Source organism: Scylla paramamosain, chromosome 24 (genome assembly GCF_035594125.1).
Source record: "Scylla paramamosain isolate STU-SP2022 chromosome 24, ASM3559412v1, whole genome shotgun sequence".
Classification (NCBI taxonomy): Eukaryota; Metazoa; Arthropoda; class Malacostraca; order Decapoda; family Portunidae; genus Scylla; species Scylla paramamosain.
In genome coordinates, this window is record NC_087174.1 from 6,035,001 (window position 1) to 6,055,803 (window position 20,803).

Consider the following 20,803-nt stretch of genomic DNA (forward strand, 5'->3'; position numbering starts at 1 on the left):
GGTATCTGGGCCTGAAAAGCGAGGGAAAAGCCGCGGGTTCATCAGCTTTTCCTCTTATTAGACAAATGGTACTGCGTGCTTTGTTTTGTAATGAAGGGCTTGCGCGAAATGGCAACACCGTCACTTTTTTTCCGCGCCCAGCCACGCCGCGTGCAAACATTCGTCATAACTACAATACAAAAGTCAGGTGAGCAAGCCACGTGTGTCCAATTTGGTTTTATTTATCTCATCAGCTCGTTAGGAGGATAATGAAGCGAGTGATGTGTTGCAGCGCCGTTCACAGGTCGCGGCTCGACGGCACGACGCCCTAATTGGTTAATACTCTTCCTCGCCCCGCGGACACAAAGGCATACAAGCCAAACTTTTTAATTAGCGAAAATTTGCATACTAATTGCCGCTGCAACTTTGGCGCGGCTGTTCAAATGAGAATCATGAGCTCGATTCCGGCAAGATGAAACTTTTAAGGTCCCTTTCCGCCCCTCCCACCTCGCTGCACTGACGTCAACACCAGATTACCTTCAAGAGCCTCCGTGGACGCAGCCTCCGCCACGCCGCTGCCACGCCGCCGGCACGCCGCTCGCTGCAAGCCCTTAAGCCAACTCAGCACGTCTCCAATATAAAGAAGAGTCAATGTGTGGATTCATTTAACAGTTCCAGCGCCTGGAAGGCACCGCCGCGACGCTCCCCACAGCCCGCCAAGGAGCGCCAGGCTCCAGTGACGGCAGCATATGGGCGCCTCAATAGACTGCATGATGTTTATGTCGCCTAACTTGAGTCCAAACTTTGTGTTGTGACTTTGGACACGCTTCCCAGATAGTTTACAGGAATCGTGAACATTGCGCAATTTCTCCAAACTCACTCTCTCTCTCTCTCTCTCTCTCTCTCTCTCTCTCTCTCTCTCTCTCTCTCTCTCTCTCTCTCTCTCTCTCTCTCTCTCTCTCTCTCTCTCTCTCTCTCGTTCCTTCTAATCCCCCCAAGGTGTACACTCAGGCACATGTATTGTGTTAACGGAGTAACGGACACTGTTAATCAACAGTTAGCAATATACACAACACATACTAAGGTTACTCTACTGCAGCTTACTAGAAATACATAACACTATTAGATATACAAGGGGTGTCAGAATTATTAACCTCAATCATGGTTTGCTTGTAAGAGGGATGAAAAATATTTATCATTTTGTTGTGCTTGGTAGCCTCAACAGAGCTCCTACACTCTTTCCAGTGGCTTAAAATACCTCATGTTTCTTTCACGATGGCACCGTGTTGAGGAAATTACGGTGGACAACGAGAGCGTCCTGCGGGATAAAACGTTAAAAAAAATCCAGGATATCCCAGCAAAGCACCGCCTGCCAGCGCTAATGGGAGAGCGAGCCGCGACGCAGAGGAGCAAAGTTTACAGAATAGCAGAGATAAATAGATGGGCGCCCATGGTCATAGTAAGGTCCCTGCAATGTACTTGTTTTTTGCCAGTTCGTCTTGCTAACTCGCAGCGGATGACGCATTGAGGTATGGTGCGCACCGTGGATGCGGCATTGAAGTGTGTGTGTGTGTGTGTGTGTGTGTGTGTGTGTGTGTGTGTGTGTGTGTGTGTGTGTGTGTGTGTGTTATTATCTGGATGCCTGTTTTTTCTGCCTATCTATTTGTCTGTCTATCCGTCTCTCAATTAACGAAATACCCAACTACAATGCAAATAAATGTAGACCAAAAACTTCAAACGTAAAACAAAATTGTTCAGTAAAGTACAATCCTGACATGACTCTTGAAAGATACAACTATTCTGACCAAAAAGTGCGTAACTACTAATTTGGGTCAGACTGTGTAATCAAGGCATTTCTAAAAGTCACCACTAAAGGGCAAATGTTCATGAGCACACGCCTGATACTACCCGCTGCGAGTCCTTTAGTCTGATTCTTTTTTTCTTTTTTTTTATGTCGCTGTTGTTTTTCATCTCGCGTAAAGTTGAAACACTGCTAGGAATTTTACCACACGAGAAGAAAAAAATAAACAGAAGATACAGAAAAGGCGTCTTAAGTCCGTATTAATAATCCCTGTATACGAAATATTTCAGAGGCATCGTACTCGCTGTGATGAATTATTGCACACAAAACACGTTCATTACGCAAAGATGGCTACGTACTCTGAGCTCCCCATTAAAAACCCTCCAGTGTAATCCAAGTCAATGAAAAACAATCGCAGAAACCAATCAGGGAAACATGAATAAGTCAGGTGGTGGATGCAGCGTCAGTGTGGTGGACGTGTTGACTATTCTCCACCCTCCACCCGACTCCCTTCCACTTGCTGTTCTTAGTAGTACGTATCATAGGATATTCATAATGTTCTCGCGTTGTATTAATGTCATGAATAACGAGATAGTGACTGATACAATAACAGATGCATGCTGAGTATCTTCCACCCTCCATCTGCTCCCATCCACTTGCTATTACTTGTACGTTAGCGTCTTTGAGTGTCTTTGCATCCTTTTATATTCCACGATGCCCATGATCGTGTAGAACATCATGGGGAACAAAATTAGTGGTTGATGCCATAAAGAAATAAAAAAAATAACTTTTCTCATTCTATACAACGTTTAATGTCAAGCTTCCCAGTGCTCATCTTGCTTTAATGAACCTTAATCATTGTTTTGAAGAGTAACAAAAATTCTATGCTGGGATTAATTTGATTAGAAAACTACATAAGCGAGGAACACGCACAGGTCCTTCTTGATAATGTAAACTGTGATAAATTTGTGATTTCTGGAACGAATTTGCATTTTCTTTTCTTACAGTAATAAATATTTACTGCTTGACGCTATGAATAACCCAATCACTATACAAAAACTCCTATAGACAAAAGATCTGGTTGATTGCCTGGTTAACAGTCTGACTGAATGACTGATTGACGGAATGACTGATTGACTAACTAACTCACTAAGCGTTACAAGAAAGGACTCGGAACCCACAGCACGAGAAATATACCAAACTACCAGTTTTCAACAGAGACCAAATAAAGAGGCACGGCTGTAATTCAATCAGTTCAAGTGATTCATGTCAGTGGATGCAAGTACGTTGAAGAGAAAGAGCGTAAAGAGAGAGAGAGAGAGAGAGAGAGAGAGAGAGAGAGAGAGAGAGAGAGAGAGAGAGAGAGAGAGAGAGAGAGAGAGAGAGAGAGAGAGAGAGAGCTTTCTTTGGCCGCGAGGAAAGCAAGGCACTGAGAAAAAAGAAAAATTCTTTTGAAGATAAAAGAAAGCCATTAGAGAAGGTGAAGCAGTGCACGAGTGATTGATAACGACGAAAACCTTAGCGTTAAGTCTTGTGGGATGAGGAACTGTCTTTGCTCTTGACACGTGCTCTCACTGACTCAGCTCTAGGAAAAAAAGAAAAAGTAAGAGAAAATAGAACATGCATGATTCTCCGCCCTCTCTCTCTCTCTCTCTCTCTCTCTCTCTCTCTGGGGCACAAGGTAAGAGCTAATACCTGTGTCACGCGAGGCTGATTAAGTGTCATGTGGCATTAGTCGCCCTGGCCGGCAGCCGAGTGTGTCCCGCGTAATGAGTGTGTATCGGCCGCGCTGTGTTTCCTCCTGATGATGTTTGTTGGCTTGGACGCGTGAATACAATAACGACTTCTGTCACCCCCTCGTGTACTGGCTCGCTGCACCGCCTTTTATTACTTCCCTGTACTAACATTACTCACTTACTCACTCATTCACTCACTCACTCAATCTTTTATTTTTCTACTCGTTTATACACTCATCCTATCATTCCATAATTCTCTCACTCTCTTATTCACTCACTCTCTCTCTCTCTCTCTCTCTCTCTCTCTCTCTCTCTCTCTCTCTCTCTCTCTCTCTCTCTCTCTCTCTCTCTCTCTCTCTCTCTCTCTTCGTTTCCTCTCTTCTCATCTTTCGCTCTCTTCCCTTCTTCCTACTGTTCCCTTCACTTACTCCTGAGTCCTCCCCTCTTTCCTGCACATCGTCTCTTCTTCCTTTTTCTTCCTTCATGTCTCTTCTTCCTTCACGGTTTCCTCCCTCCTCCATGCTATTCCTTGTTCTTCCCTCCTTCCTCTTGCTTTCTCCTTTATGCAGTCAATCTCTCATACTCTCTCTCTCTCTCTCTCTCTCTCTCTCTCTCTCTCTCTCTCTCTCTCTCTCTCTCTCTCTCTCTCTCTCTCTCTCTCTCTCTTGGCTATTTCCTCCTCCCTTCTTTATTCCCCAAACCTCCCCTCTCCTTTCTCCCTCCGAACTGGACATCATTTCTCATACTTTATTCCCTCCACCTTCCCGCTCCTTCCTCCCCTTCCAGCCGCCGTGTCCAGTCTGTCATCACCGGCCGGCCTCAGGGTTACCACAAAGCACAACGCAACACTGCAACACCTTTCCACACACCACTGCCTGACGTGACCTTGGTGGTGGTGGTGGTGGTGGTGGTGGTGGTGGTGGTAGAGGCTCCTCCCTGTCCTGTTCGCTTACTGCCCATGAAAGTTATGCTTGTTGAAGGCAATTACCAAACAGCTAGCATGTGCTGGTACCCACACGCATGTACGTTGCTTGTCTTTTCCAGCCGCCCCTCGCCCAGCTCTTCCCTGCTCCTCCCCTCATGTGTCTCTTCGCTTCATTCTCTCCTCAGTCGCTCGCATGCATGACCTTCGATAGGTGAGCTTACAGTACTGGAGTTTTGTCTTTTATCTTTAATGATTCTGAGGATTACGGTTGTTTAAATGCTATTCTTTACAAATCAGACTACTGTATAAAAGTATATAAACAGATATAGGTAGAGATATAAGAAGAAAAGAAAAAAATAGTAGTCTCCTTTTAACATTTAGATAGATAGATAGATAGATAGATAGATAGATAGATAGATAGATAGATAGATAGATAGATAGATAGATAGATAGATAGATAGATAGATAGATAGATAGATAGATAGATAGATAGATAGATAGATAGATAGATAGATAGATAGATAGATAGATAGATAGATAGATAGATAGATAGATAGATAGATAGATAGATAGATAGATAGATAGATAGATAGATAGATAGATAGATAGATAGATAGATAGATAGATAGATAGATAGATAGATAGATAGATAGATAGATAGATAGATAGATAGATAGATAGATAGATAGATAGATAGACTGCGAGAGAGAGAGAGAGAGAGAGAGAGAGAGAGAGAGAGAGAGAGAGAGAGAGAGAGAGAGAGAGAGAGAGAGAGAGAGAGAAAGGGTAAATGGATGAATATGCATTTGGTACACATTTTTTTCTGCTCGTGGTGGTGTGAAAGACAAAATGAGTGAGTATCTCTCTCTCTCTCTCTCTCTCTCTCTCTCTCTCTCTCTCTCTCTCTCTCTCTCTCTCTCTCTCTCTCTCTCTCTGTGTGTGTGTGTGTGTGTGTGTGTGTGTGTGTGTGTGTGTGAGCGTCAGTCAAACACACATAAATACAAGCTCACAAACGCAGGCTTATCAATGGCAGTATTGCGGCACTTAAGCAGATCACTCTTCCCTGCTGGATATTGCGGTCACGAGTGATTATGCAAACATCAAACGGTTCTCTCATTCGTGCCACACATAAGTGAAAGGCCAGCGGAGGGAGGCAGGAGTGGCCTACAAGGATACATTAGTGCTTTATGGCCTCGACGGGAGAGTATGACCTTATTATCATTGAAATTAGATAACTCGCTTTGCCACTTAAATGTAATATATTCGTGTTGTCGAGTTTATTTTAATTTCCGTATCTACTAAGACCAATAAAGGCCTCCAAAGATTGAGAACACGTTGATATATAATGTTATTTGGGTTCCAGGCGCTTTTGTGTGAATAATACAAATGAAAAGACGAAAAAGTGAACACGTGTACAGGGTTATTACAGTGATCATCCTGTTTGTCTTTATATTGCTAATGGAGACTAAAGAACAGAGCACAGCAGATCAGCATGTTGGGCATAATTTTCTGTGCTTTACCAATTTCCTCTAATGGCTTCCTTGAAATGTTCATCGTATAACGCAGGTGTTCTGGAATCCTAAAGCATGTGTGCGGTTCAGGCTTCATTTGTGTTTTGAAGACAGAAGACCGAACACTATGGGGAAAGTTGATCCTCTGTGGAGACTCTTAACAGGGTCAGGCGAAGGAAAGACATTCACCCATGCACATTCATTCCATCACATTTCTTACCCACAGAATGAGAAGGTTTTCATCAGTGACTCGTTGCCATGCTGAATACCACACTTTTCCATTCCTTAAACAAACATGAGCGTTAAGAAAATTCAGAGGAAAATTTTCACCGTGGAATGTTCCATTAGAGAGCAGGTGACCCCGGGACTCACTAATTAGCAGCTCAAAGGGATTCCCATCGTCCTCACACAAAGGTGAGACGCCCCCGCCTGCTGCTGCTGCTGCTACCTCCACGCAAACTGTAGCATGTGTAGCCAAGCTTTTTTTTTGTTTCTTTACATCTCAGGAACGATTACTTTCCGTGAAGGTAAAGAGTAAAGTCAAGATAACACCACCAACAAAAATTCTATTACTTCAATGTTAGTTAAATTCGATAAATAATTCACACACACACACACACACACACACACACACACACACACACACACACACACACACACACACATACAGAGTATTTATCTCAAAGTGTACTAGCCTCCAGAAATGTGTGTCCAGTCAACAAGAAGACTAATTATCCCACAAAGAAAGATACATATACTTTTCAATAAAACATCACCACCTCATCCATAAATGATTACCTGCTAAGGGTACGTTTTCCAGGTGCATCACACGGCTCAGTGCACCGGTGATCCCGACCCACCCAGGAGAGAAACCCAACAACACACACACACACACACACACACACACACACACACACACACACACACACACACACACACACACACATCACGCAACCTCCCTTCATTACCAGTCGTATTACTCCTGTTATTACTGTGGTGAACTAAAAAAAAAAATACAACAACAAAAAAAAAGTTAATAATCTTATTAGCATGTACCCTTTCAACTCAGGTATCTGTCTATGGTAATTCTGAGCTTAGGTGAGAATCTGTTACCTACGACGTGGTGGTGACTATAAGCTCTGTTTACTACCAAGCAATCAAATTCAGTGACTAAAAACTCTACCTTTTATCATGTAAGGCCTCGCTGACTGATAGGAGGGTAAAGTATTCACATTTACGTCATATTTCTAACCACATTACTGATGAAACATTAAAAGGAAAGAAGCCACGTGAAGATAGATAGATAGATAGATAGATAGAGAGAGAGAGAGAGAGAGAGAGAGAGAGAGAGAGAGAGAGAGAGAGAGAGAGAGAGAGAGAGATGAGAGAGAGACGAGAGAGAGAGAGAGAGAGAGAGAGAGAGAGGGGGGAGAGAGAGAGGGGAGAGAGAGAGAGAGAGAGGGGGGTAGAGAGAGAGAGGGGGGGAGAGAGAGAGAAGGGGGAAGAGAGAGAGAGAGGGGAGGGGGGGGAAATTAGCTAAGTTTGCTCCGATAAGATGTGAGCCTCATTCTGTGTATTAGCAGGAGACCTAATTTCCCTTCTGATTATTGAGTCGCCAACGAAGGAAATTACTCCCTGAATAATGCAACAAGGCGACTGTTGATGCCGCCTGTGTGTGTGTGTGTGTGTGTGTGTGTGTGTGTGTGTGTGTGTGTGTGTGTGTGTGTGTGTGTGTGTGTGTGTGTGTGTGATTTTCCCCTGAACACGTAAAAACTCATTTAATGCATGAGAAGAGCGTGGGGAAAGAGGAAGTATTCGTATGTGTGTGTGTGTGTGTGTGTGTGTGTGTGTGACCGTAAATGAGATGAATGAAAATTTTCGCACACACACACACACACACACACACCTGATTAAATGGATACAAGGAAGACAGTGCTGCGGAGTTGTTCTAGGTAAGGCGACGCAGCGACCCTGACACACAGGAAGGTCATCAAGACGCAGACAAAATTTCGTATTAGGTGAGATTGCAAAGGATCATCAAACGCTACAAAATGCAACAGGTTCCCCCTCCTCGCCTCACTAATGGACTCACTTCGCTATCAATAACCATGATCTCTGTACATACGAGTCGTCTTTGCGCATGAACGCTTTTTGAATTTCTGCCTTTTTATGAATTTGTAAGACCCACGTAAGATTCACGTTACACAAATATCTGAACAATGAAACCTATACAGGTCGTGACATATTTATAAACAAGAATCAAAGATGATGGAGCAAGTGATGAAATGCTCCGATCTGTTCCGTATTGCACAAGTTCGATGCTTCAAACCTTAGCTTGAAGTTTACGTTACATTGAGTCGAGTGTGGTGAAGCAAGTGTTTAAATGCTTTGACCTGTGTTTGATATGATATAAGTTCGATGATTTAAACCTACGCTCGAAGTTTACAGTCACAGTTAACTATTATAGTCCACTCTGGGGAAGACTGTATGCCGCTTATGTTAGTTCCTTGGTGGTTTGAATAAAGACTGGTAACTTTCGAATATTGTCGTTGATGGTGAGTAAAAATATGTACAGTATGAGGCAGAACAAAGCGGTTACGAGTGTGCGTCCTGCAAAGTAGCAAAAACATAGAAATGCATACAAATATAGAAAAATATACATAATACACGCTGTTACGTGCTGAGTGAAGCCTTAAGATAACGTGGATTTCCTGAATTCTGCACCACAATAAGCATGATGAAGTGAGCAGGGATGTGTAAGCTTTAAATGGCTTGAATGGATTATCAAAAATTTCCTTGCGTTTGAGTGTCTGTGGTAATGGAGGCAGAAACAATAACAACCATAACCATAGCTGGTAATTTATTTGTCTATGGTGATTCTGGCGCCGCCCATCAGGAGAGTGACGGGAACTTTTTGTTTAATGCAATTCTTCGTTTGAAAACATGATAGACGAAGTACTGGTTATAATACGAGAATGTTGCACTATTAACTACTACTGGTACGACTATTACTACTACAGTACTGCTACTATTGCTACTAATATTACTACTACAGCTACCACCACCACCACCACCACCATCACTAATAATATTAAAGCTACCGCCACCACCACTACCACTACCACCACAACCACTACTACTTCTATTACACCACTACCATTACCGTTCCAGGAAGTCACGAAACAAAGGCACTATAACGGTATCCGGAGTGAGACAGATGAAGGCAAATGTTCCTTGCTACAACATCAATAGGAACACAAACACTCTGACGTGATCCACAGCCCGGCCCATCTGTCTCCATAACACAGATATTGATGTCTCACATTAGAGATTCGGGTCGTTACTCTTCTTAAGTCATACCTGCAGAGTGATGTACTGTAGGGAAAAAATCTAAGCTGATATAAGCCTGACCTGAGTGATGGAAACGAAAAACTGAGTGTGCGTTAGTTTTGTTTATCTGAAGATTAACACTTTTCTTATGCTGTCAAAATAGTTCACCAGTTTCCATTTTTTTCATGCATTTCTTATACATTGTTAGGGTTTTCCCAATAGTACGTAGTTTACCAGCAAGATATTCTGGTCAGACTGTTATCCTAACGGCGATGAAATAATGAAGCTTGATTATTTCACCGCGTCCAGTAAGGGAAATATAAAACCAAGTCCAGTAAGGGAAATAGAGAGAGAGATTCTTATTGATCGTGATGAAGGTGTTTGTAGTGTGACTGTGACTTCGACTACCTGATGCGAGGCAGTCAACCGATATGGATAGTGCAAACAACCTCGACATACTTGTTTCTGCGGATATCTACTACTACTACTACTACTACTACTACTACTACTACTACTACTATTAACATGGATAAAATGTGTTTCGTGTGGTTTGGTGCTATTGCTGGTAATGGAAGTATTGACCGATTCTTTCAATGTCCTTTCTTCCAAACACTCACAGTTTCACACCACTCTCTATTCCGCAGTTTCTTTGAACCCTAAGAGAAATTCATAACCTGGTCTCTTGTGCGAGGTAGTGATACTCTTGTGGCAAAAAAAAAAAAAAAAGAAAGAAAGAATTATTAAGCATCATGACTAAAGTAACAGGGTTTTACAAGGAAGAAATCAAATTAATGTAAGTTATTTTTCATTAACTGAATGAGATCGACCAAGGAGAAAAAAATGGATAAAGAAGAAGCTCGCTCAAATGCCACACCTAAAAGGAAATAGAAATAGCAGAAGATAAGGTAAGGTGAGTAGAAGATAAAATTCATGTGTACATCTTACATCTTGGAGTCTCAATATTTTTACTTTGTTTTTCTCGCGCTTTTGCCTCTTGTTCTGTCTCTCTCTCCCGGTCCTTCTTGCAATTCTCCTTGTAATTCACATACGTACGCTCCTAACAAATGTAACGTTAAGCTGAGTGACTACATTTTACCTAACTCTCCTAGTACAATTTCAACTGTCTGAAACTGAGACACTCATGACATCCAAAACAAACGTATAGAAAACCAATAACTTCGACGAAGCGCGCGAGTTTGACATTTACGGAACGGAATTGAGTATCAGTAGCTAATGCCATTTTGAATTGGTTACATTTTCAAATAGTCCCTACTGCTAATATTACATTCGCGTGAAGATCCTACACATCATTTTCGGCATTAATCCAGCAGGTGGTGCCAGGTAAAGAAAGAATGAAGATTAAAATACAAGTGATAAGGAGGGAGGAGCGGGAAGGAGCGGCAGTCAGGAGGAGCAAATGAAGAGAGAGGCGGCGCGACTCATGAAGCACGGCGTAGTCTGTTAAAGTCACTTAACAAAATGAACAACCCACTACCCCTCTCCCTCTCTCCCTTTCTCTCTCTCTCTCTCTCTCTCTCTCTCGTTGACTGTTCACCTCGCGTGACTCACGGCGCTTTGCCACACGTCTTGCCTGCATTCTTTTACTTCGTTCATTCGCCAAAATAGACAGCACGCACGGGACAGGCTGCCTACCGCCCTACTGAGATTGTGGCCCTTAGTACTCCAGCGCTCATGTGGCATTCAGTCCTCGCGCCCTGAATGTGAGTTAATGCAAGGCGAACCCCGCTAAGCTGCGTCGGTATGCACAGCTCCATCTCACGCCGAGTATTAACAGCGAAATGTTCTCTGGATTCCCGGAGCGAGTGTGGAGTGCTGGGAGGGAAGTTGGGTGGGCGGATAAACTTGTCGGTCCGTGTTCGTGCGACATGATCTGGGTCGCTAACCTTCTCGCACTTCTCTTCTTCTTCCTCCTCCTCCTCGTCCTTCTCCTCCTGCCTACTTTCTCTTCTTCGTTTTCTTCTCCTTACTTTCCTGCCATGTAAACTTTATGGGAGTGATTGGAGGCAGTGTGTGTGTGTGTGTGTGTGTGTGTGTGTGTGTGTGTGTGTGTGTGTGTGTGTGTGTGTGTGTGTGTGTGTGTGTGTGTGTGTGCGCGTATGTGCGTGTGTGTGTGTGTTTAAAAGAAAAGTAGAGCCGAGGGAGTCTAGGTCAACTGCGTTAAATCGTGACTAAAATACGAGCGTCATTATTTTCTTAGAATTCAAGGCGGCTAAACGAGCTCCGCGTCACGAGACAAATGAGGGCAGCGGCGTCTTTAACATTTCTCATTTTCCTGCACATTTTACCCGGTGTGCTGAGAACACCTATACTTATACCATTAATTTAACCCTCCCTCTCTGCCTCACTGTCCTCTCCTCTGTTCCTCCTCTTTTACTCACTTTCGTTCAGTTTCCTATTCCTTCTTTACCCTTCTTACTTTCCTATTTATTCCTTTACCCTCCCTCATTTCCTCACTGTCCTGTCCTCTCTTCCTCCTACGTTACCTCCTTTCCTACACTTTCCTATTCCCTTCTTTATCCTCCTTCCCTTTCCTCTCTCTTCGTTTACTCCCAATGTCAGCCTCGATGCAGCACCTCCCGCCGCTCCTGTCTGAGTCTGTCCGCGTGTGGCTGGCGTGGCGAGGGTTGGGTTAATCACATAATAATAGCCAGTTAGGAGCAGTGGGAGCTGAGGGGAGGGCGCTGCCTCCGGGTGGTGGCAGACGCCCGCTAGTGACGCGCCCTAGCGTGACGCGCCGCAAACACGGAGGGTTAAATGTAAAGCAAAAACGACGAAGGTATTATGGAAGTGAAGCGGGTGGTTAGAGAGCGTGTGTTGTTGTAAAGAGAGAGAGAGAGAGAGAGAGAGAGAGAGAGAGAGAGAGAGAGAGAGAGAGAGAGAGAGAGAGAGAGAGAGAGAGAGAGAGAGAGAGAGAGAGAGAAACGCGCACGCAAGCATACTTAATACAGAAAGACGGACGGATACAATGAAATGTGTGGGAGTGTGTGGGCAGAAGCGCGACATGATCCCACGCCCGTGCTTGTGAGGCGATGTGCGTGACAGGAAGGGAAGGGAAGGGAAGGGAAGGGAAGGGAAGGGAAGGGGAGTACAAGAAATAAAAAGAAAATAAAGAATGTAGGGGATTAGTGAAAAGGAAATTAAATCAAATGCTTAAAAGATAACACAAGAATTACCATGAAAGAAGAAGCAAAGAAAGAAACACAAACAAAAGGAAAACACAAGGGAGACGAAGGGAAGTTAATGGAAAGTAAAGGAATGTATGACAAGAATTAAGACAATTTAAAGGAAAATAAAAACAAGGAAGATTTTTTTTTTCATTCTAACAACCTCTCCCTCTCTCTCTCCCTCTCTCTCTCTCTCTCTCTCTCTCTCTCTCTCTCTCTCTCTCTGGCGGCCAAGACTTATTAATGTTAAAGAGACGCGCGGGAGCGGCCCATAGCTAGACGTCTCTCGCGGCATTAATCATTGAGGTCATTATGCAGTCTCATTATGCAGGATTTATCTCACGCTCCGTACACACTCGGGCCTCAAGTGACTAACTCCCAAAATATGCAGAGTGTCTCGTTCCTTTCCTCCCTCCACTCTCTCTTCCTGCACTCTCCCAGGCTCTACTGTCTCTCTACGTGGATGCCAATAAGCCTTGCATCGTTTGTGGGTCTTTGTAAGTCTTTCGCGTCCTTCGCCTCTCAGGTTTTAGAAGCATCTGTCGCCTCATGTCTCAAGTGCACCAGTGAAGTATACGTGCCGCGTGTCCAGGCAAGGGTCTCTCCTTCCCCGCCTTAAAGTATGTGGGGCAAAAAGGAACGTTGGACAAGATGCATCCAAGCAAATTAGAGATTGAAAAGCCTGACCTCTCTCTCTTCTTCTCTCTCCCTCTCCCTCTCTCTCTCTCTCTCTCTCTCTCTCTCTCTCTCTCTCTCTCTCTCTCTCTCTCCACCGGTTCCCTTGTCGTCTCGTCTATCTCGCCCGTTTAATCATTTCCTCTCTTCCCTCGAGGACCACGTCTCGTCCTCGAGGAGCACCTTTAATTCGCAACCCCTCAGAGAGCAGCCATGGAATCATTCAAATTAAATGCATGTATGAAACTCTCCCTTTCTGGCAGCCTTTGTGAGGCCCTTCGAGTCAAAGAGGAGGAGGAGCAGGAGCAGGAGCAGGAGCAAGAGCAGGAGCAGGAGGAGGAGGAGGAGGAGGAGGAGGAGGAGTACAACGATATGAGGGAATTAAGGATGAGCAGAAGACAGAGAAGACGTAGGAGGAGGAAGAGGAGGAGGAGGAGGAGGAGGAGGAGGAGGAGGAGGAGGAGGAGGAGGAGGAGGAGGAGGAGGAGGAAAAAGAAAAGGAAAAGGAGGAGGAAGAGGAGAGGACGAAAACAAGGAGAAAAACAAAGAATGTGGGCAAAGTACTAAATGGGTGAAGAGGAGGAGGAGGAGGAGGAGGAGGAGGAGGAAAAAGCATAGTAGCAAAGAAGCAAGAAGGACGAGGATAAGCCATGAAGGGGAGACTCCAAACACGAAGACGCAGAGGAGGGCAGCAACACAGCAACACAAGGCTCGCGCAGCGCCAGATGACCCCTTACCTGGAGATTATTAACCAGGTGTAAATTGAATACTAATGAGTTTCATGCACGTTCAGTTGTTGCGCTGTCATATTTTTTTCTGGGTTAATATTTACTTTAAAAGAGTATTAGTGTTAACCTTGAATCTGTAAAATTTAATATCAGTAGTAACAACAATATTTTTTTTTTTTCCCATACGAGTACAACACCATTATTTAATTTCGAGCATTTAATACAACATACGCTATCGGGATAAGCTACCAACCTGTTTATCCCTTTCCTATAAAATGAAATAAAAAATAAATGCAAATATAGACGTGGAATTAAATGTTTAATAATATACACTCGCTTATTTAATTTTACGTTTTTATGATCACTTCGCATTTATTGAAAGTGTAATGATCTGGAAATGTTTTTTTTCTTTTCTTTTTTGACACACGCAACCTGGAGGGAAGGCGCCGGCAGGAACACTCCTCCAGGACAGCACAGTTGAGTGGCAGTGATGGATTCCTTCCTGAACTTCCTTTCCTCTGCAGCCTCGCATTTCAAATTACGGAAATTGAACTTTTCACATGGAAATCAAAGGAAATTGATTCTCAAGGGGTTTCGATGTCGCAAATTATATTTCGAAAACAGAAGAGAAGCATCGTGATGGCTCCGGCTGCCGTCCTTCTCATGAGATGCTTTCATAATAAAAAGGCACAATATCCGACAAAACCGAAGAGTGAGCGACACTTTGGCGCCGCCATATTGCTAACACTTTACCACTGCTTTTTGCCAGACACTTTCCAATTAGCCGCCGTTATCGAAACACAGATGTGTATAAAAAATTTAATAAAATTTTTTTACTGAGGAAAAAAAAAAAAAATATGTACACGCCTTTGAGAATCAAGCAACTGGGTAGAAATAAATTAAAAAGAATAAAGAGAAGAATTAGTTAAAACCAAGTGGGTAAAAACGAATTAAGAAAAAAAAATACAGTGAAGAATAAGTTAAATTTTTCAGTCCCGCGTCCTTGACTGAGCTTGTCCTGCGTGTCACAACAAAATATTTCAGTAAAGAATAATACAGTGTGGCGTCAGAGGTGCCTCAATATAAAAGAGAAAAAAAAAAAAACTAACAGGTATGAAAGATGACAGTTTTTCAAAGCGGACCGGCGAGGCGCAGGATAAAGGCAGCATGTCAGGGCAAATAACATGAAATAAGGTACAACGCCACCAAGCGCTTTTATTCCTTTTTGTGCTTATAAGAATATACTTTCACAGTGTCACCTTCATCCCTCTGCGGTTGCGCTGCTTCCAATTCCTTCCTGGCCGACCGACCTTCACCCTCGCCTTCACCTCGCCACGAAACACGCCGCTAAACACCTCTGCCGCCGCCTCTTCCACCGCCACGCACGCGACCACCGTCAACACACAGGTTTTCAAAATAAATCGCGAAGGGCTGCATATAATTCAACATCAGCCTCACGTCATGCGTAATAACTCGCGTAATTTGCATTAATTACCCCCCGTGGGTTGAAACATGTCACAGACAAAGCTTATGAACGTATTTGTTTACACGCGTCCAGCCAGTGAGGCTGGGCGGCAGCTGGCGACACGCAACACTAAGCTAAATTGTAGGTCATTTTACGTAGAGTGGAAGGGAGCGGTGACCCCAGACAATGTGCTTACCTTTGACCAGGCAGGTGCGCTTTCCCTCTCCTCTTTTTCGGACCTTGCTCTTCCCTCGAACCCTGTAAGTGAAATTCCTGCATGATTTTCTGCTCGTAAATTCTAGTATATATCGTAAAGGACTATGTAAGGACCATCGTATAAATATGTGAAAACAAGGAACAGCGGCACGTCGAGGAAAAAAAAATATGCGCGTGAAATAAAAAAAAAAAGCTGCAAGAAGAAGCTTACAAGGGTATAAGTAAACAATCTGATATGTAAAGACGACATACGGTACAAAATACACAAAGACCAAATGGAATCGAGTCAGGGTAGTAATTGAAATATACAGAGCGAGGCACTTGAATCCCTGCCAGCCGTTGTTCAGTCATGCCTCGGACGATAGAGAGCATCACAGGACAAGTCTGGAGTCTGTTTTGGGATTGATTTATACTCCAAACCTTCATTCGGCTTCAAACGTGGAAGGCAACAGGGACGGAAACTTGATCTCGCTCGGAAACATCAGCGTCCCTCCTTCAGTGTTTGCATTAGTGAAAGACAGAAAAAGTAACGACCCCCAAACCTAACACCGGGAACGAAGGAAACCAGACACGCTAAAGAGAAATGAATTAGGGCACGAGAAAAATGTACGCAGATTGATGAGAAAAGGGTCTGGATTCCCTGTACCGCATGGCAAGGTATAGAGAAGGAAGGTGGTTTTCGCTCGTTACCATCAAGAAGAGTCGTAGAGAGGGGAGGGAAAGTGAGAATGGAACCGGCTTTTAACATCTATGCTGTGAATATAAACATCAAATCAATAGAGTCTGGCATACTCGTAATTCCCTCCATTCTCCCTCCATTCTCCCAAGCCAAAGCAAACAGCAGCGAGCAGAGCAGCTTTTCGTGTCCAAGGCAGTGTTCAGGACGCAGACATTTCAGTCCTGGCAGCCTTAACAGCACTGCGAGGCTCCGCGCCACCTGCACCTCAAGATCCAAGGCGAGGAAGACCTGGCGTCGAAGGTTCCTGTGATGGCGGTTTGCACTCTCGCCGCCGGATACCAACCTACTTGCCTCCCGCCCAAGACATACACACACACCTGAGCCCCGCGCACCTGACGCCACCTAGGAGCACCTGCAGGCAGCTACGAGCACCTGGGCCTCCCCTCCGTGCTCGCCACTGGCCTACACTCCCCCATATAGAGAACCATTTACTCTCCTCCCATTTCGCCACGCACACCACGCAGCATCAAAGGACATACAAGGTTATTATGGCGTCTTTCAGAAAGCTGCCTGTCTGCCTGCCTGCCTGTCTGCCTGCCTGCCTGCCTGCCTTCCTGCCTGGTGAGGAACATTTTTGACGCTGGAGGGAGAAACATGAACGCGACTCATGTCTCACAGGGAAAAATAGACAGTAATGAAGTTGAGGCAGAATGTTATGCACACAGATTCTCTCTCTCTCTCTCTCTCTCTCTCTCTCTCTCTCTCTCTCTCTCTCTCTCTCTCTCTCTCTCTCTCTCTCTCTCTCTCTCTCAAACACGAACAATACACGAACACACACACACACACACACACACATCAAATCACTTCACTCTTCGCTGGCTTACGATGAATAACTCACTCACTCACTCACTCACTCACTCACTCACCACCACAAGCCTCTCTGTTTCTCTGACCTCACATCTGAGCGAATTTTCTCCTACTCCCTCTTGAATTCATCTATTTTCTCCCATTCCGTCTCTTTTCGTGACCTGTGACCCCTTCTCTCTTCCCTCCCTTTCTCCTTTCCCCTCTTTCCCCTTTCCCTCCTCCTCTGTTCTTCTCTTCTCTCTCCCTTACCCCTTCCCTCCTACTCGTCTGTCCTTCTCTTCTTTCTCCATTTTCTCTTGCTTCCCTCACTCGCGCGTGTCGAAGCGATAGGAGTAAGCAGTCTTTACGATATAATGAAAACACGTGTAATTTTTCCTCGTTCTCTGTGAATGTTCGATTTTTTTCCTTGACTCGAATCAGTGACTTCTGCACAAATTTTCTGAAAGCAACATAAGACCTTTAACCATTCTGCTCCTCCACTCCGAGCCGGGGCTTTGACAGGAGAGAGAGAGAGAGAGAGAGAGAGAGAGAGAGAGAGAGAGAGAGAGAGAGAGAGAGAGAGAGAGAGAGAGAGAGAGAGAGAGAGAGAGAGAGAGAGAGATTTTTAACAGCGAATTGCGAATTTTTGCATACACTGCCATCTACGTCCTGGTTATCTTGGCGGAACGGAGCTTTTAACGACGACACTTCGAGGAAGCGTCTGGATGCCGCCGCCGGGGAGAGAAGGAAAAGGAAGCAGGAAGCGGAGCAGCAGTAAGAGGAGCAGAAAGTGGAGCAGCAAGAGGAAGAAGAGTCACAGTGCTTTGCCACCTACGATGAAAATAACCCTCGACGTTCACAACCACACAGCAAATGGCACAAGCACAAGCAAGCAACTGGTCCACACTTACCCCACAGACCCTTACCTTTACCCCCACTACAAACACACACACACACACACACACACACACACACGTACGTATGCAGCACACAGGCAGGCATTATTGCGGGTTTAGGGCAAGGGTTACGGGGTGGCGGTGGAGGTGTTTGCTGCGTGCATGAGGTGCTGGCAGGGAAGTGAGAGCAGCTGCCGGCGCACGGCCTTGGCACGTCATCTGCTGGTAATTGTACAGTCGGCACGTGCCCCCAGAGGCCCGTCAGCGGCTGTCACTCAGGGGTCGCGGCTTTCATTAAGGGCGCTGCGGAGAGAGAACTGCAGCAGAAGATGACTTTTTAATCCAATGGTGCACTTGGGATGCAAACCAGGTAAGGAGGCAGAGAGCAGGTGGGGGCGAGCAACAGACATGAGGGAAGGGGGAGAGAAACTGGGTGCTACAGAAGGCGATGCAAGTGAAAGAGGAACAAAATACCACCTATAGCGTAATTCACACGTGAAGTTGAAAGAAATAGAAAATTTGCATAGTAATCACTTATCAAGGGAAAACGACATGAACAGAGGGAGGCGTCAACACAGAAATAATGACAATTTACCATTAGCATTTAAGCGAATTAGTTCATTTGCCTTTGGACGAAATTAAGTTTCAACATTGCAGCGTTCGTTCATGACTGCTACGAATGCAAACTTAGTTTCAGGTATCAGCGCTTAAAGCACGCACACATATTCACAGGCCTGCGCAGGCACGCGCGCGCGCGCGCGCACACACACACACACACACACACACACACACACACACACACACACACACACACACACACACACACACACACACACACAACACAACACAACACAACACAAAGAACAATCACTAATACATTTTCATTAATGTTTCCAGAGCAAGTTTTAATCCACATTTTTAATCAATTGTATAAAACGAAATTCTGGCTGGCGTATGGCAATAGTCGTGTTTTGTCTGGCCAACAAACATTTAGTGGAAAAATATTAATCCACAATTACACGCTCTCGTGGCTTTAGATGTCCAAACTTGCGGTAGAAAACTAAAGTAAATGATCCCTTTAAAAGGTTTGCAAGGACGCACAGTCCTGGGGTGCCGCAGCTCTCCTCCTCCTCAAGACAAGGCGAAAACAACGGCACCGCCACAAGCAGCGCCCTAATGTCTCCCCATTGCACCACTAGTCTTCAGGCCGCGACCACCCTCCGCCAAGAATTATTCAAGCAAATTTATGGCTTTACTCTCACAGGGCAGACGGAGGGGAAGCGAAGAACAACGACCGCCGCCCACCTTTACGCACACTGCAGGATCAGGCACGCTTACTGGTTACCATGGGTCTGAAAGGAGAGAGAAAGAGTCCGAGATCTTTAGTACCCGGAGCGCCACTGATGATGAGGCCCCGCTGATCTCCCCCTCGCAACAGTTACTATTCACGGTCGTCTACTTTTCAGCCCATTTTTCCCTTGTGATTTTTAGCATTTTGATTGACACGTGCCAATGAGTGTTTACGTGCCGTCGCTTCGTGTTGTACGCTATCCTGGGGTGCAGTGATATACTACATACATATAAATATACATGAAGCACAGGTTACTCTGTATAATGTTTTGTGCCATTACTGACAGCTGCCTCTCTAACACGAACAGAGGAAAAAGGTGTGCCAATATCTCTTTAAAGTACCAAATCCACATTGCAATATTTTGACTAAATGTTGTGCCAAAACCTTCACTAAAAAATCTGATGGCAAATGGTCCAAAAAGCGTCATCAAAGTAAATGCTGCCTCGTCTTTCAGAGTCACGGGAATGTCAGGGGCTATCAAGACAAAGCCGGCAGCAGGAAGAGGCTCGCTAGATACTCCCGACACACCGTGATGGCTGCCAGCCTGCGCATCCCCTCGGCGAGCCTCCTTTGGTTATGAGGCGCGTTATGGTGCCCGGGAAGTGGAAGGAAAAGGGAAAGGTCCTCGTGATATGACCGATGTTGCCCAGCGACTGGTGAGTAAAAGCTGGGAGTTACAGATGGCCCCCGCTCCTGCTCTTCGTCTAGGCAGCGTAGACACTTTTAAGAAGAAACATCAGATATTTTCCTGGAACATTACTTTCCCGTCTTCTTTCAAGCTCTTCGCAGTTCGGCATCAGCAAACTATTCGCGGAATTAAGCAGAGGTTTCCAACAACACAACTTTAGAGGCTTCTTAAAAGCTTCTTTCTTGTTCAGATTGTTTACGATTACCTGATGGATACACACCAGGCACTTGGTACTTGGCGTGCAGGAAGGGACTGCTGCTACCAGTGCTGCTGCTGTTAGTGCTGCTCCAGAGTTGCCCTTAGAAGCAACATATGTCACCACACTTTCCAGCGGCTAGTGTCCACAGCTTACCAAATGACCTCAAAAGTATGGATCCGGTTTGACCGTCATTTTTTTTCTCTCACTACTTTTAACTTTTGGCCAAAGCTCTGAACAAATAGATAGATAATAATTCACTGAGTTATAAAGGAAAAAGCCAATTCCCACGTTGAGGTTAAAGGGGCAAACACATAATGGATGGTCGTCATTCCTGGAATTGAAACGTCCATATTCTCTTTCTAGAGCATATTTTACGATGAAATACGCGTTTCACAGAATGATAGACAGCTGTGTGCGGGGAGAGGCAAGCCCGAGGTGGGGGAAGGAAATGGGACAGACTGTTTCTGCTGCAAAGGATGATCGCTCACGCCAAAATACAAATAAAGTATAACAAGGTCATCTATATGCCCTTAAAATTGTTCTGCAGATACAGGGACGAATACCACGATCTTCCTGCACTCTTGCCACAGCAC

The 20,803-nt window shown here is 44.8% G+C and overlaps 1 long non-coding RNA gene across 1 annotated transcript in view; it reads right to left on the minus strand.

Moving 5' to 3' along the window:
• Positions 1-20,803, minus strand: part of LOC135112637 (uncharacterized) — a 203,509-nt gene that overhangs the window by 44,072 nt on the left and 138,634 nt on the right. The window contains exon 3 of the long non-coding RNA XR_010274522.1: positions 15,532-15,593. This is a non-coding gene — a long non-coding RNA (uncharacterized LOC135112637). The remainder of the gene's footprint in view (positions 1-15,531; positions 15,594-20,803) is intronic.